This window comes from Octopus sinensis, linkage group LG1, assembly GCF_006345805.1.
Source record: "Octopus sinensis linkage group LG1, ASM634580v1, whole genome shotgun sequence".
In the NCBI taxonomy this organism is placed as follows: domain Eukaryota; kingdom Metazoa; phylum Mollusca; class Cephalopoda; order Octopoda; family Octopodidae; genus Octopus; species Octopus sinensis.
The window spans coordinates 2,501,158-2,507,420 of record NC_042997.1 but is presented as its reverse complement, the minus strand read 5'-3'; the positions used below and the strand labels follow the sequence as shown (position 1 = coordinate 2,507,420).

General features: G+C 31.0%; 1 non-coding gene across 1 annotated transcript; it reads right to left on the bottom strand.

The window, feature by feature from the left end:
- Positions 1-4,862: 4,862 nt before the first annotated feature.
- Trnak-uuu lies at positions 4,863-4,954 on the bottom strand. Its single transcript is given in 2 exon segments — positions 4,863-4,898; positions 4,918-4,954. It is a non-coding gene; the product is annotated as a tRNA-Lys (tRNA).
- Positions 4,955-6,263: the final 1,309 nt, after the last annotated feature.

Sequence of the window (6,263 nt, the reverse complement as noted above, 5' to 3'; positions counted from 1 at the left end):
CCGCAGGAGCAATATCTGGTGAATATGGAGGGTGGGGTAACACATTCCAGACGAGCTGCAGCAATTTTTGTCTGGTTCCCAACGAAAGGTTCGGTCTTGCATTATTATGTTGGAAAAAAACACCCTTCCTGTTGACCAATTCTGGACGTTTCTCTTGAATTGCTGCTTTTAATTCATCCAGTTGTGTGCAGTATTTCTCAGAATTAATTGTCTGATTACTTGGGAGAAGCTCATAGTACAGAATTCCTTTCCAATCCCACCAGACACAAAGCAAGACTTTATTTATGGTGAAGATCCGCTTTTGGGGTGACTATGTGTGGCTCATGTCGCTTACTCCACGATCGATTTCTGTGAACATTTCGGTAGATAATCCATTTCTCATCACCTGTCACAATTTGTTTAAGAAAGGGGCGTTTTCATTCCGCTTAGAAAGCGAATCGCAGCTGGAAATGATATCTAAAAGGATCTTCTCACTCAACTAATGTAGTACCCAAACGTCGTAGCGATTTGTTTACCCAAGCTTTACCAGGTGCTCATGAATGACGGATTTTCATAGGTTGAGGCTTTCTGCCAATTCTGGGGTCATGCAATATAGGTTATTTTCAAATAATGACTTGATCGCTCTTTATGAATAAGGTTACAATCTCCATCTCGGAACCTTGCGAACCACTTCCGTACAGTTCTTTCAGATAAAGAAACATCACAGTAAACAGCGTATATTTCTTTGGTTGCTTCTGAGGCGTTTTCCCTTTACGGAAAAAGAAAAGCATCAAGTGCCGAAAATGAACTTTTTATCTTCCATTTTAAGGAGTTACAGAATTAACACAGATTATAGAAAAATTAACCTTCTTTCAGAAAAATATACCTTAAACTGTGATCTAAATGGAGGTATAGTCAAATCTCATTTTATTGACGCAAACATGTTCTAAAATAAGTCGAAAGGTAAGCTGCTATAAATCGGCACAAACTTTCCGGACAACCCAATATATATATATATATATATAATATATAAATAAATAAATATATATATATATATATATATATTATATATATATATATATATATATTATATATATTATATATATATATATATAACTAAAATAAGGGTGTCTGAGAGAGACCACCATGCCGAAATAGCAGTCAAATCCCTGACTCTAAAATCAACGTGAAATGTTCATATCACACCATGAGATAAGACAGAGGCACAAAATAGACTAGCAAAAAGTATTACTGAATAATTCAAGATCCTGGATTTCTAGCTTTGCTTTAAATAAGCTTTGCCGTCATCGATGACATGGCATGGCGGTGTCTCTCAGACACCCTTATTTTTAGTTGTAAAAAATTATCTCTGTATGGTATTTTCTCATGCTGGCCACTTGATAATATCGATATTATCCTTATTTATAAATATATATATATATATACATATATATATATATATATATATATATATATATATATATATATATATATATATATATATATATATATATATATATATATATATAATATATATATATATACATATATAGGCAAATTTATTGTTGAAAATGCACCTAAATTTGAAAACCTTGTACTTGGTTAAAACAAATTCATTTACATATATATCGAACTAGCTTTAATAATATTAATTGTTTTACAATGCTAAACATTTAGAATTATGAATTACAGAAACCATCTTTAAAAGTTTCATTTTTTACAAGTTTAAATGTTCGTAGCTGACAACATTAGAATTGTGAATTAGAAAAAAATGTTTAAAAATTTCGACGTTGGCAATTTCAAATGTTCATAACAGTCAATTGTATTAAGTTTGCTTGAATGTGCAAAAGTCATTAGTATTATTAGTGATTGACAAGAAATTCATATCATCAATGTTTCGGTCATACTGATTTAAGAGTGAAAAAACTGGAGAAATATACATAGTAAAAATGGGATTTGGATTTCAATTTCTCTGATTCTCTTACGCTTTTAACGGTGTTTTGGAATCCGGTGTATGATTGAATTTTTCCGCGACCGGATCTGATTTTTGATTCGTTAAATCACAGGTGACGTCGGCCACTGGTGTTTGTATGGTGTTCTTGTATGGTCTCTCGATCAATGAAACTTTACAAACACCAATTGCTGATGTCACCTAACTTTAATCCAATCAAAAGAAAACTTCAGCAAGTACAAGAATAAGATAGTTTAAGAGAATCCACCAATTGGAACGACTGATAACCGTTCCCCACTGGGAAAGCAATGAGGCAGAACGAAAAATTTGACCTACGGAAAAACAAGACATCAACAGTATATTAATGAATCGAAAATCAGATATGTTCGTGAAAAAAATATGAATACATTGGATTTCAAAACACACCTTTACAAGAGTAATTCCTACACAATTCGGAAAGAGGATCACAGAATTTCTAAACCAAATACCTATTTTTTCTAACTTCATCCCTCCTTTCTGTTTTTCCCTCTTAACTCAGTATGACTGAAATGTTATGATATTCGTTTCTTATCAATCACTAATAACACTGGTGACCTTTGTACATTCAAACAAATTGATTTACAGTTTTAATATACTTGACTGTTATGAACATTTAGCCTTTCCGACATCGTAATTTTTAAACATGATTTTCAAGTTCATAATTCTGAATATTTAGCATTGTTAAAAATAAAATGTTGAAAGAAGTTTCGTATATATGTACATAAATTCATTTTAAGTAATTACAAGTTTTTCCAAATTTCAGTGCATTTTCCCCCAAAAAAAATTGCCTATAATTTTTTATGAGGGGAAATGCATCGCCTTTAGTTTTATATATATATATATATATATATATATATATATATATATATATATATATATATATATATATAGATCAATAAATGGTGGGGTTGTGTTGACCGCACGTGGAGAATGATAAGTAAGGAAAATTTTTTTTGAAAATGCAGAATGCTCAAATGAAAGAAAATTTTAATAAAATGAGAAAATGATAAAATATATAAATATATATTTATTCAACCGGTTTTCGTCATTGTATGACTTGTCAAGAATATTTATGTTTTAAGAAGTTATTTTAAAAATTAGAAAGGGGAAAAAAAGAAAATTGCATTGTTTTTTGTAAAAGAATAATGATAAAAATGTACAAAAATTAAAAAATAAGTTCTCCGATACATTGTGAGTTCGTTGTGTATCTTGAGTTTTATGGTTGTTTACCAAAAATTACCTTGAGGTGTTAAGATCCAAAGGGATTAAGAGCATGTGATGTGTTGTGTTGTTAAATTCAGCATGTTGCAGGACAGGAAGTAGTAGTAATTGTGGTCCTGGTTCTTCAGTTCCTGTGTTGTGGGTAAGGGAAGACAACTCTTTTGAGTTCTTCAATAAAACCCAAATTATAAAACTATCATTTTAGCTTCATTTGCATTATCTTTTTTATATAATTGTTTGTTAACTTAACTTTCAGATTTTAACACTTTATTTATATTATTTTCTAATAATATAAATCTGCATAGACAATTGCATTTCAAATTGTTCTTTATTGAAGAACTCAAAAGTGTTGTCTTCCCTTACCCACAACACAGGAACTGAAGAACCAGGACCACAATTACTACTACTTCCTGTCCTGCAACATGCTGAATTTAACAACACAACACATCACATGCTCTTAATCCCTTTGGATCTTAACACCTCAAGGTAATTTTTTGGTAAACAACCATAAAACTCAAGATACACAATGAACTCACAACGTATCGGAGAACTTATTTTTTAATGTTTGTACATTTTTATCATTATTCTTTTACAAAAAACAATGCAATTTTCTTTTTTCCCCTTTGTAATTTTAAAATAACTTCTTAAAACATAATATTCTTGACAAGTCATACAATGACGAAAACCGGTTGAATAAATATATATTATATATTTTATCATTTTCTCATTTTATTAAAATTTTCTTTCATTTGAGCATTCTGCATTTTTAAAAAAATTTTTAAAAAAATTTTTCCCTACTATATATATATATATATATATATATATATATATATATATATATAATAATAATAATAATAATAATAATAATAAAGGTGAAAAATTGAATACTAGTTTCATTAATATCAATTTAAAACCAGTGTCCTGGCATATTGAAAATTCTGAGGAGTCAGAAAAAAATTATATTACATACATATAAAAGGGATGACCACTAAGTGAACATCCATTATGTTAGAAGTAGACCCCCTATGGTCATACCACTAAGAAAAGATTCTTCATAAGAGAATTCAGCATACTCCAGAACGTAAGCGAGCACGACAAATGAAAAGATACAAAATATAAGCACGGTTTCACTGCTACCACTTACGTAAGTAATTATATAGATATGTCATATTATTTTATATTACATTATATCAGAGGAAAAAATAAAACCAAGGAAGAACGAGTATCTCGATTCATTTACATAACTTGAAATATTAATTTTGACTTGGTTTTCAATTTTCCTCCAATATAATATATACCTGTTATAACGGAACCCTAATGCGGATCCCTAGATCAGGCCTTAGCCATGATCATGTGAAATAACGGTCGACCAACTATAACGCTTACTCAGAGTACCTACTCGCTTAGATTACAAGTGCACTAAGCCCCTAATATTCTATATATATATATATACATATAAGTATATATGTGTAACTATGTATATATGAACATATATAAGCAATATTTATGCGTATATATACATATTATATGTGTATATATATATATATATATATATATATATATATACCATATATAAATACGCATGTATATATATATATATATATTTTTTTTTTTGTTTTTAGTTTCAGCTCAGAGCTGCGGCCATGCTGATGCACCGCCGTTAAAAAATTGTCGCCCGCAGGGGGAATTGAACCCGCGACCCTCAGATTTCATAACTCGGCATTTCATAAAAGTCTGATGCTCTACCGACTGAGCTATGCGGGCATCCAAAAGATACTTAGGTTCTACAATATATATACAATATATATATACATATATTTATACGTAGATATACAATATATGTGTGTGTGTGTGTGTGTGTGTGTTGTACTCATGTAATTTCATGTAAAACATCGCGTTTTTGGTGCGTCGACCTAACACATAGTTATATATATGCATGCCCACCATAAAACAGTCTTGGACTCAGATCTTTGTTTTATGAAACTGTACTTTCTCTTAACACACTTGGTTGTGTAAGATGAAGAAATTTCTACGTTTCTAGTAGTGCTAGTGATTGCTTCAACGCTTTGTTGTGATTTTCAGAGTAGATTTTATTTAGTTAAGATCGAGGAAATCTATGTAAAAAAAATTAGTAGCTGCGGTCTAGCTGACTTTCTTACATTTAGTGATACGCTACACTATGCTTTATTTAGTCACGATTTGTTGATGTTTTGCGTAACATTGTCTAATAACAATATTCAGAACGCTGAGTAATGTAACTACATATCTATAGTATACCAGCCATGTGAGATCCATATTTTTGTTTTACCTTAGTTTGCAGTGAAGGATCAAATGTCTTGACATTATTGTATATCACGTCTTTGTACTTTTAAGATTTCTCCTCCTTTGTACGGCCAGACACAGGATGCTGCTCTCCCTCATGATCACACCATAAAAAACAATATAAATACTTCGATAATCGAATCACCGGAGAAAGCATTCACTAAAAGTGCTAAGGGCGTGACTGATCTCTAGTATTATGACCGCCTTAAAGCGCCGCCGTGAGCGATACGGAATTTGCACGATACATCATTTGAGGAGAATATATCACCAGCATTGCCGAAACATTAGATTCAGAATTTTCCAATTCTAGGATCACGGGTCACCCGTCTCCTACCCAGTTCAGGTTCACAATACATAAATACACTGCAACACAATATCTATTGCTCAACAGACCCTGCTCTGTTTGAGGGAAAGCATCCTATCTCCTTTAAATGGAATCTAGACAAATTTCTTCAAGGAATACCAAAGAAGCCACCTATACCTTGATACAGCGTAGTGAACAAGAACGCCCTACTCGAATGGACAATGACACCACAATATATATATATCTATATATATATATATATATATATATATATATATATATATATATATATATATATATATATATGTATGTGTGTGTGTCTGTATGTATGTATATATATATTATGTATGTACGTATGTATATATAATATATATATATATATATATATATATATATAGGGATCGCCGGCTCGAATCTCAGACCGGGCGATGTGTGTGTTTATGAGCG